Source organism: Mytilus galloprovincialis, chromosome 12, assembly GCF_965363235.1.
Source record: "Mytilus galloprovincialis chromosome 12, xbMytGall1.hap1.1, whole genome shotgun sequence".
Taxonomy (NCBI): domain Eukaryota; kingdom Metazoa; phylum Mollusca; class Bivalvia; order Mytilida; family Mytilidae; genus Mytilus; species Mytilus galloprovincialis.
The window spans coordinates 55,268,123-55,280,796 of NC_134849.1; the positions used below are offsets into that span (position 1 = coordinate 55,268,123).

The 12,674-nt window shown below is 32.5% G+C and overlaps 1 pseudogene; it reads left to right on the plus strand.

Annotated features, from left to right (window-relative positions):
• Nucleotides 1–4,345: 4,345 nt before the first annotated feature.
• On the plus strand, nt 4,346–8,859 carry LOC143055542 (uncharacterized; annotated as a pseudogene).
• The last annotated feature ends 3,815 nt before the right edge of the window (nt 8,860–12,674 follow it).

Consider the following 12,674-nt stretch of genomic DNA (forward strand, 5'->3'; position numbering starts at 1 on the left):
TACATGTATATAGAAATAACGAGATGTATACATTTATCAATATTAAAAGTAAAACTGACAATCTGCAACCAATTCATAGACCCTTCAACAAGGAACAAAACCAATACCGTATAGTAAACGTTAAAAGGAAACAGGTGAGATAAATTGTGAAATATCTAAAATTTGAAAGCTTACTGTTTTAATCTATCAAACATCAACACAAATATGGCAGACATCAAATATTGGTAAATTGATAACCTTATAGATAAATGATCAATGTTTTAGTAATAATGCAATCATTGTAATGATCTGATATGATATCAAAAACATCCAATTTTTTATAAAAAAAAATCTATTCTAAACCATTTGTTTTAAAGTAGTTATCAAAAGTACCAGGATTATAATTTTATACGCCAGACGCGCGTTTCGTCTACATAAGACTCATCAGTGACGCTCAGATCAAAATAGTTCAAAAAGCCAAATAAATACAAAGTTGAAGAGCATTGAGGACCCAAAATTCCTAAAAGTTGTGCCAAATACGGCTATGGTAATCTACTCCTGGGGTAGGGGAATCCTTAGTTTTTCGAAAAAATCAAAGTTTTGTTAACAGAAAATTTATAAAATGACCATATAATTGATATTCATGTCAACACCGAAGTGACAACTACTGGGCTGGTGATACCCCCGGTGACGAAACGTCCACCAGCAGTGGCGTCGACCCAGTGGTGTAAATAGTTATCAAAAATACCAGGATTATAATTTTATACGCCAGACGCGAACATTATCTCAAATAAATATTAGCGGTTTTCTAATAATGTAATTGCAGACAATGTTTGATTGATATTCCTAAACATGTAAACCAAATTAAAACAAATAGATAAGTTTGAAATGTTTCACATTATTGATCTAAAAATAGGAACTAGTAATATCATGTATTCATTCATAACACTGTACATAAAAAAGTTCGTCTGAACGTACGTTACAACAAGGACGCAATGACGAGATACAACCTGGAACCTCAATGCAAGTACAATACAGTCCTGGGATTATTAACTTCAGTTTGCTGGATTACATGTATTTTTTTCTAAAATGAAACAATACAATTTTCTTTCTGACACATTTAAGAATTTAACATTAGTTCAAGGACTGTTAATTAAAAACCAATATTCTGTTTGTGATAGCGATATCTTATACATGTTTGGTTCCGTAGATCACGCATTGAGGACTAAATCTGATAGCTTATATAATTAGCCACCCAATGTAAACTCTATCAATGAGTTTGAATATATTTTCTCTAGGTACAAAAAGTAAACAGTCAAGTACTTTAAAGTATAAGGCTTTTGAGTGCACTCAACATACATTTTCTAAAAATACTTGTAAGTGTTCAACTCAAAGTCGAAATTATATAACATGTGCAATGTGTAGATGACAATATGCAGTTGTATGTTTACTTACTGACATAATATTCAGTTTATTTGAAATGAAATTAAGAGTTTAATAAAAAAAAAATAAAGATACAGGTAAGTGTTTGTATAAGGAGACAATATATACAATTTGACAACAACCTTACAACACAAACGGAATAAAGAGATCTATAGGTTCAATATGCGGTCTTACACCAGTGCAACCATGTCTACATCTGTGTACACCGATCACTGATGAATGAATTGTTCTTAAGGAGTGTTCGAGAGTGATTTGTTTTTCTTCCAAACAACCAAGTACTGTTCAAGTAATTATTTACTGCAGACGATATGAATACCATGCATATGATATCGGGTCCTTTTATAGATGACTTTGCGGTATGGCCTTTGTTCATTGTTGAAGGCTGTACTGTGACCTATAGCTGTTAATTTCTATGTCATTTTGGTCTTTTGTTGGCAGTTGTTGAAAATCATACCACATCTTCTGTTTTCATGTATAGACGAAACATATCTTATTAAATGGAAGCGAGTTGACTTTGAAACACTACTGAAATTAACGCAGTGGATGAGTCTGAAATGAAACAAAAACAAATAATATAATTGCCCCGAGTTTAAATTAACTCACTTTGAGAAAGACTACATGAGCAAACCCCTGCCAAAACTATGACTTTTACGGGATTAATCATATACTAGTGTCAATAAGAAGATTTAATATAAAAAAAGAAAACGATGTCAATTCAACATGAAAGAATCTACATAATGTTAGGAATAAGTAATAAGTAACGGAACTAATATCTATATGAAAGAAAATAAAAATATATATGGGTTTATTTTGCGGTCTTCAATTGGCTATGCTCTGTTATTTGTACCGTTGTTTGTCTGTTTGTCTTTTTTTCTTTTTCACCTCAAGGGTGACTGGGGTATAGAAATATGGTCACTTGGTCTTCTCCCGACCGGCAGTAAAACGCTTGCTGAAGTGGGGTGTCCGTTTGGCTGTGCGGGATGTATCAAGTTCGCAGTCACGTCCGGTCAGAAAGGGACGTTAAATCCGATGCCTCGTGTAAAGAGAGTGCCACGCTCCTGCACGTTAAGAACCCTTGCAAAAACTCTTTGAGGGGTCCGTAAGTGGCCTGTTGCAAGGCAAAATTTCTGTCCCTATCCAATATACCCTCATTTTTCAGTGGCAGTCCAAATTTCCCCGACCATCATCCTAGATGACCTCTATTACAACAACCTACCTATTGTTTTTATTGTGAACTTGTTCTCGTCCTGAATTTGCATGAACTATTTGCCACTGGACGTTAAGTAACCAACAATCAATCAATCAATCAATCAATTTTTCTTTTTTAGTCATTGCATTGTCAGTATATTTTCAACTTATGAGTTTAAATGTCTCTTTGGTATATGTCTCTCTTATACAAATCTAAATCAAATCTAATCAGCGACCTTCGTAAACTTATATGATAAGTATCGCCCGAGTGCAGACAGATTGTTTCAGTATTACTTTATATACTTATATATAACAGATGAAGACCTAATAAAGTAAAATCAAATCACAACATTGTCTCGGCGCTTTTCAGAACTTGACATATGGCAAGGAAGAAAGCCAATAGTTCACACTGGCTTTTGTTTTCCTTAAATAACTTTATTGTGATCTGTGTTGTTGTTTTGGTAGTTATGTGCAATTACCATGCAGCTCGCATCATTTTTCTATAATAGCAAAGTTGTTTCATTGACATCAAAGACCTTGTCTGACGAATAACCTTGTTATCAATTTATATGTCATTTTGGTGTCTTGTGGAGAGTTGTCTCATTGGCAATCATACAACATCTTCCTTTTTTTGTATTGATATTCGAAAATAGATAACACAATAAATAGAAAAGTTAAAAGGGACAGAAGCGAAAATATAACATTTCAGTCGATCCAAAAAAAAAATGAATCAACCTTAAGTTAGTGAAATAAATGGACGAATGATGCACATATCGATCATATTTTTCAAATTGTAAGTGATTACATATCCCCAGGAAAATGCATTTTTCTTATTGGTTTTCGGGAATTATCGCTACTTTCAAAGCACAATTGACTGCATCATGGCGGATGTTTAAAGTAAATGTAGCGACTATAACTATTCAAATGCATATGAATACATATGAATATTATATGTTGATTGCTCAAACGTGAATATATAATATACATATGTTATTTATGGACCAGACGTTTTGACAGCTTAGTACATGACGTGTGTGCTTCATTAGATCTGCTAACTGTTAATTCCAATTTTTCGGACTTAACAAGAGAAAATGAAACACAAATAGTTTCGAATAGTGTAACTAATAAATTAAGAAAATAAAGGATATATAAAAAAAAAGATGTGGTATAATTGCCAATGAGACAACTCTCCACAAGAGACCAAATGACACAGAACTTAAAAACTATAGGTCACCATACGGTCTTCAAGAATGAAAAAAGCCCATACCGCATTGTACGCTATAACAAGCCCCCAAATGTTAACAATCGATCTTCAAAGAGGACCAGTATATTGATAATTTTTAAATAACAAAACAATGTGGAAGAACAAAACCTCGCTTTACCTTTTTCAGAAACCAATGAGAAACTAAACGATTTTTTTAAACCTGGCAAATATAGCGATTGAGGTATTTGTTAATTTATTAGATAAAGTATAATTTCTAAAATCATATAGTCAGCCTGGCGACATCGTACAAAAGAAAAGCTGCAATTCAGAAAATACAAAATAAGAAAATACTAAGTCTACGCAACATGAATCCAACTTTAAATGTTTGATCTCAGTGCTCTGGAAGTGTAGGCAGATCCTGCGCCACATGTGGCATGCGTCATTCTAAACCTTATAGTGTTCGTACGTTTATTTTTTTCGATTGTTTAAGTTAATCGTTTTCTGTTTTTGTTTTACATGTACTTGCAGGTGTATAATATCACACATATTATGGCAGATGGGAATTTTAGTGACAATAACAAATTCCTACAGCAAAACTGTCGAGACAGTTGGCCTCTTTGGACATGTATGCTTGGCAATGTAAACGGCATGTGTAGCACCACGCTGTGTTTCATTGTTCTACTTCCTTAAGTATGGAAGAACTTCCGCCGGAAGTCAGTAAGAGGACTCAGTGTACTATGGGCAACATTGAATTTTACGGCATCGTTGATAAACTTATTCTTCGTATTCATATATGCTAAAATACCAATTTATGGACAAATAAGTTCGGTGTATTGTCCTATTTTAGAATTTGCACTTCTTGTGCAATTTTTGATTTATGGAAAGTACCAAAAGATACTGAAAATAATTTACCCTGCTGTGTGTGTTGTCACGTGGTCGGCTATTATTGCTGTTGAACTGCTATTCAAGGTGGAGAATTTCATAGAATATGTGGCAATTGTATTATGGTGCATAGAAACCTTTCCACAGGTAATATTTCATAGAATATGTGGCATTTATATTTTGGTGCAAATATGTTGACATACTAGTTTTCTGAGTGCCATGGTGCACGACTATAACAATGTGTCTGTGGGGATTTGAACATGGTAAAGTAATATCACTTGTTGTTGATTTACTTTACAAGAATTAGAGGGTTAAATATAAAGTTTTTATAATATATTGTAGGTGCACTTAAAAGACACTATTTTGCATATTGTGCACAATAATGATTGATGTAGAATAAACATTTCCGTGATATGAGTAGTAGTTGAATCTATATGTGCAGCGTGATCAAATAATACAACAATACGAATCAACCTATTCAACGAAAATACTGCAGGTTTCATTTCCCCCCAAAATCTATGTCTGAAATATAAACTTGTTTTGTACTGATTAATATACCAAAATATTTATTTTAAAGAAAAAATAAATTCAATTTAATAGATGTAGGAAGATTTGGTATGAGTGTCAAATCAAGTCTTAATTTATAAAAGTGAACCATTATCATGATTATAGCTCAAGGTACGGTCTTCAACACGGAACCTTGGATCACACAGAATAGCAAGCTATAAAGGGACTCCAAAAAATACTATTGTTAACCATTCAAGCGTGAAAACCAACGGTCTGATTTCTTTATAAAACAAAATGAGAAACAAAAAACACTTTTGAACCACATCAACAAACGACAACTACTGAATATCAGATTCTTGACTTGGGACAGGTGTGTTTCAATTTGTAGCACTCCGTTGTTAGTGTATCTTTGACGTTTTGAGTTTATATATTCCTTCAGTATTCGCTTTATCTCTAGCACATTTGTAAACAGTGTTTTTAATGTTTCACGAGGAAAACGCTCAAACCTTTTAGCTGTAATTATCAAAATCCTTTGCAATATCGGGTTTTCAATGAAATGCAACAACGTACTTTATTCAGCTCTTGAGTTAATTTTCGAGCTTCACTAGTCTTTTGTGGAAAAAATGCGCATCTGGTGTAAACAATTTTAATTCCGGTATCTACGATGAATTTGTCAATTGAAAAAAAAACCATATAAACTTCAAGTTCTTGTGCTTTTAATACTATTATCTCAATGTTTTTCCAATTTCATACAATATGTTATTCATGTTATTTAAGAACGCGAAATCGGTAACACAAAATACGTTGAAGATTTGGTTTTGCAGTATTTCTTATTATTGTTGAGGAAAGCCGAAAAAACTAAAAATTACCGCATCATACGTCACAGACTTTCGAATTGTCTTTATTCTTTCAAAAAAAAACACACAAACAAAATCTTACGAGTTATCATCTAAACTGTGTATAAAAAAATTAATCATTATTTAAACGCCTATATTGAACTGGTCTTTTATTTTAAACATAATATAAGAAGACCCTTAGCATATATGAGAGCTCTCTCGTCATAACAATACAAAACGTAAAAGTATGACATTCATTCAGATAATTTAACTGTTATAAATAAGAAACCAATGTCATAACATAAAAACATGAATCAATTAAGAAATGTCTGTCGTCAGTTCTTCGATCAAGAATCTTATATTTTTTCTATTTGCTTGCTATTTTTGATTTGATAATTCATCATTCTTTATTAAGGAACAGACATGAAATTAGGACAATCTTCAACAAATCAATTTTCTTTTGAATTGCCTTAATTTGATATCAGTGCTTCTTGTTACTTTAAAGGGAGTGTTAAACTTATTTACACAGGCTATATCTTCAGAGGGATTGATAATTGCACTCACATTTGGTTATTAGGAATTTAGGATAAAATATTCACTCTATATCCAATGAAATGACGTCGTTAGTAGTTCAGTATCTTAATGCAGCTGTGCTACTTTAGAAAGTAAGGAGGGCAATCGGAAAATGACATTTAAGTCTTAATTCCTTTTTATCATTCAGATATCCAATTTTTGAGAAGAATTCACAAATAAGGAGGAATAACTTAGATAGGACCGTTTTTAAAGGAACACGTTCAATTAAAGGTGTGATGTACTATTTAAAAAAACATGCACTTTTTCACTTTCAACGTTAATATTGTTCCATATTAAGATCGAAATTATTTTGTTAGCTGGCACAAAACAAAAGGACAATAAACGCAATACAAAATATAATACAATATTGTGAGACGAATAATTGTTCAACTTGTTTAAATGATCATACTTTGGTCCCTCATGAACTGTGTCAATCATACCACATCTCATTGTTCATAATCCTATTGTTAAAAGTGAGAAAAGAAACGAAGCGACAACAGTTTTCCATTATGCATTTATAAAAAAATGTTTTGTTTGGGAGTTATGTAGCTCTAGGGGTAACTTTTCTGTAGTTATTTGGAAATAAAGCCCAAGGACCTTTTATAGTTAAGGCATCAATGTAAATATAAAGGAATTTAATGAGACTGTCATCAAAGTGAGAGGGTTAGCGCTATAAAAGCTGGTTTAATCCACCATTTTTTACATTTGAAAATGCCTGTACCAAGTCAGGAATATGACAGTTCTTGTCCATTCGTTTTTGATGCGTTTTGTTTTTTGATTTTGCCATGTGATTATGGACTTTCCGAATTGATTTTCCTGTAAGTTCTGTATTTATGTGATTTTACTTTTTATATAATTACTAAAGTATGACCACTCATCGTTCCATATTGAGTAACAACAGTTATGTGCTGTTCTGATAATAGAAAGTATTTGAATTCATTTTTGGCCTGATTTTTATTGCTGGTAAAACATTTTCTACAATGAAATAGTATTTCGATCATCAATACAGCTGTTCTTTTAAATTATTTTGTATGTGAAAAAGCTGCAATACAATGAAGATATACTAGATTTTATATAAACAGAGATAGATTTATTGAGATTGAAATAGTAAAAACTGTAAGATTTCTGTTCACCTCGATTACTTGTTGCGTATACACGTCAACTGGCCTTGTCACAATAACAACAAGATCTTTGGGAGATGATAAAAACAAGCCATGCTTTCATCAAAATATGAGACATTCATGTATTGGTTACTCCTGATCCATAGGAATACAAGGATTTAGTAGATAATGAACTTCAAATTTTCAACGAATAACATATTTTCATAAGGCTTAGTAAACAGAGATTGACAAAACCACGAAATCAAATATCCACGAATATGAAAGTTTAGAGAAATCCATGAAAATTGATGCCCACGAAAATAAATGAATCCACAGTAAATTGTATGTTGGTTTTTTTTTTGTAGGTGTTACTGAACATGAGGCTACAGTCAACCAGTGGTCAAGCGACCGGTTCAGTTGTTATAGCTATGGTAGGAAAGATGACCGACTTTCTCGCCAACAACATCCTTGTCATGCCTATTCAGTATGTCATCATGTGCTATTTTTCAAGCAGTGTAGCATACGTCAACGGTTTCCAAGTAGCTTGGTACTATGGGAACGAGGCTCCTCCTAACGAATCGGACCAAACATGGACAAAAGAGTCCAGTTATCAAACCAAGGAAAGGAATGTGGTTGGTAGTGAAATGAAGTCATCATATTCAATGAACAATGATTTTCCATCAGCGTATCTTCATCTCAAACAAAATTGACAACTAATATTCCGGACGGGCTTAGAAACGCAAAGATTATTTTTGTTGTTAGATGGGTTTCTATGGTAATAATAAGCTGTCTGCTGCTGATGTGCGTGATAGGGTTCACCCTGAATGTAGAATCCTTTCTTGGATTGCTACGACCAACGGCAATAGGACTTGTTCTTATTATGGCTCATGTGTATTTCACCTACTTTAAAAGGTCACATTATGCACTGTCTTGACTCTAGATATATAGCATAACAAAGCAATTCATATCAGTCTATGATGAAAAAGACTATATTTCTGTATTTTAATCAAATGTGTTTATTTTTTGTGGGATGGTGCTTTTTTTGGATTAATCGACACTTTTAAAAAAACATTTCGCCTTGCTCGTCATAATTTCATTCGTTTATTTGCAAAATGTATAAGTGTAAATAAAAACAGTATAAATTTGATTGCCCCTAGTAACTTCAATATATATAGCAAATGAGTAAATACAATTAAATGCCACGATTCAAATGTTTAATGAAACTGTCGATTGTGATGATACGTTAGCTTTCGTCTAGAGATATTTGCTGCATAATAAAGCCAAACAAATGAAACACACATGTTTATTTAAAAAAATACAAGGATGCGGTATGTTCGATAATAAGAAACTATCCACCTACTACCAAAGGCAGAATGTTGTTGAAGTAAATAGCTATAGGTCACTCTCGCATTAGCAATCAGTAAAACTTATACTGTAGCATGATATTAAAGGTTTCGAATTAAAAATGTAAAATAATTCAAACCATTGAAAAAAGTATCGATTCGTATACAAATATGATAAACAAAACATACAATAACTTTTACATATAGGTTTCCAAATAGGGACAGGCACATATACCGAATTTGACTATTTACCTGATAATAACATGGGCAATACGACGGGTGCCACGTGTTGGGCAGGATCTGTTTAGCCTGTCGGAGCGGTTGATAGCAACTCAAAATTTTGTTGGGGTTCATGTTGCTTAGTCTTTAGTTTTCGATATTGTGTCTCGGGTACTATTATTTGTCTGTTTGCCTTTTTCCTTTTTAGCCATGGCGTTGTCAATTTGTTTTCGATCTATGAGTTTGAATGTCCCTCTGGTATCTATTCTTTTTCAAATCACACAAACAAAATCATGTTAATGAAAAATAATCACGCAATTTAACCATTCTGGTTTTGTTATTTTTTGCTGAAGGAACTTCCGAACATTACAACAAGCTGGTAATGATCTTTGTTTATAGATAAAAAGTTTATTAATTCAAATTGATAAGTATATAGGGTATAATTTGAATCAGAATAATACTTGCACATATCAAAAAGTTGCTAACTACATTACATCTCACTTTTTCAAAATGTTCAGTACATTTACCGAAAATAAAATATTGTTTCTGCTTCAATGCACAACTTTATAGAATATTTGGTTTTCATTGCTTTTTAACCAAATCATTTTTAACGACTTTCAAATGTTTATATATGGATACCACTAGAAAGTCACACAAGTACTTCAATTTCATTTCAGATATTCCCGAAATAGAAGTACTTAAGATGGTGTTGTACCCATAGTTTTTTGTTTGTCCTAAGCCATTTATTTTATTCGTTTAATTTATCCAATTCTATAGACTTTGGACAAAAAAGAGATAGATATATTGTATAGTCAGCCATCTTTTTGTTGAAGAATGTATGGTGCCCTTTATATATCGTATAGATAGTGTTTTTTTTTGTTGGGTTGCTGTATCAATTGCGTATAACAATCCGCATATCCTTTTATTTTTTAAATTGGCATAATATGGATCAAAATAAATCCGCAGGTGTATAGTTTGCTAGAACACAATGTTTAGTCAATTGACTAGCTGCTACGTTTTGTAACTGTAGATACACGTCTTTAACCAAATTTGGATACAAGGCTTCTCATTTGTCAATAAGTGAATTGTGTAACTTTTTATTTTAACAACTGCGCTCTAAGAAACGGACAAAATTAAGGTGAAACAAATATTTGATTTGGCCTAAACCATGACAAATTTAGACATTTTCAGAACAAATAAACATATAAAGTTATTCTTCTTTTAAGAAATATGAATCACAAGAACACATAACAAAGATACTAATAAGAAGTTTTACTAGTTTATTTGATTAAAGAATAATGCCACTGCTCGGTGGAATAAAAGACTAATATTGAAATAACTTTTAACTAAGGTATATGAAATTTTATTGCACATTGATTGTTCCATAACGGTTCTTACATATACATACTCAAAACTAAAAACATGACTTGAATGCTTTATTTCCAATTGATTTGAATTTTTTTATTCTTACTTCTTGGTTGCGTGACACCAAAACACTCAAGTAAATCATATTTACATATATCTTAAATTACAAAACCGTTATAATTGTCTATTTTATTTAAACACATCAATCAGTCCGGAATACTTAAATGTTTATGATTAACTAAATATTTGATAAGGCATTTGTCAACATCAGAATCGAAATTGAAATATAGCGACAAGTGTCCGTATGAAACCAAATCTTGCTTTGTAATATCAAAAATACTCTCTGAAACTCGCACACAACGTAACTTTTACATTATCAAGCCCCAGGAAACTGACACACAATAATACAAAGCAAGATATATACCTACATTTAAGTCCTTCTTTCATGTCATACCTAAGTACGAAAAATACCAGTGTAACATTTAACTATCTGTAGTTCAGTTAATGTGATGGATTTATTCAATAGGTCTCTTCGTCGGCCGAGGAGCCATGTACATCGTCGCTATAATCCACCTGATATGCATGATGTTTCTATAGATGGCCTTGCCGAACATATCAATAAACCTCTTGGAATTCATCACATTCGCTCTAAACTGTACTCACTTCCGCTTTCTAGACTGAACTCTCTATTGAAAGTGTGTAAAGAATGCCACACTATAGACAGTCGATCTACTAGGTATAAAATAGTTGCCATGGTGATGGATATTGCTAACCATAGATTATTCAGACCCGTTTTTGAACATTTGGAGGAACTGCAAAAACGTTCATTCTTCAACTTGAAGTTCACAAACAAGGGTATTGATGCTAGAACTGATTGAGAAATAACCAGATTTCATCTATCTAAACAAAAAAACTAGTTTATCAGCGACATTATGTCTCATTAGCAGCATTTAGTTGATATGAATAGTTCTATATATATGTTGTGTACAAGTTATTATTTTGTACAAATTATGATATATACAAAAAAATTGTACACATTATAATTTGTATTTGACTTTGTACAAATTGAAATTTGTACAAAAAGTGCCTGTGCAAATTACAATTTGTACAATATTTGACGAAAATTCACTTATAACTTATAACTTATAACAAAAATTCATAATTTGGATTTTGATGAAACTAGATGAGTCAAATAAACTCATCATAGATACCAGGACTAAATTTAGTATATACGCCAGACGCGTGTTTCGTCTACAAAAGACTCATCAGTGACGCTCGAATCCAAAAAAGTTAAAAAGGCCAAATAAATTACGAAGTTGAAGAGCATTGAGGACCAAAATTCCTAAAAGTTTTACCAAATACAGCGAAGGTAATCAATGCTTGACACGAATGGTCCCGTCTCAAAAAGTGAAAAAATCTGCAATTTCAATAACACATGTGGACACAAACATGATGGTAGTCAAAAATCAACTCAAAATGGGGATGCGTATAGAAAAAAAGTCTATAACTGTGATTTTAAACAATTTATTAAAGTCCATAGCCCGTAATTTCTGCCAAAATTAGCCGAGCGGAACAAACTTAAACTTGATCTGTAACTCATCTTTGTTAACTCACATACCAAAAATCAGCCAAACATGTGAAAGAGTTTAGAAAAAAAGTCTGTATAACTGTGATTTTCCACAATTTATCAAAGTCCTAACCCCGTAATTTCCTAAACCTAACACGGAATGAAAGACAAAAGAACAAGTATGTGTACCCCAAGGACAAACATAATGGACTCATAGTTAAATTGGGAACGATACTGCCTCCGGGTGCGGGAATTTCTTGCTACATTGAAGACCTGTTGGTGACCTTCTGCTGTTGTTTTTTTTTTATGGTCAGGTTGTTGTTTCTTTGGCACATTCCCCATTTCCATTTTCAATTTTATGATATTGAAACAGCGATCATTCTTGCAAGGAAGTGTGCACTGTGTGGAAAATAGACCCAAGACGAATATCTTACCAAGAAAACAACCAGTAACTAACAAAACTTGTTG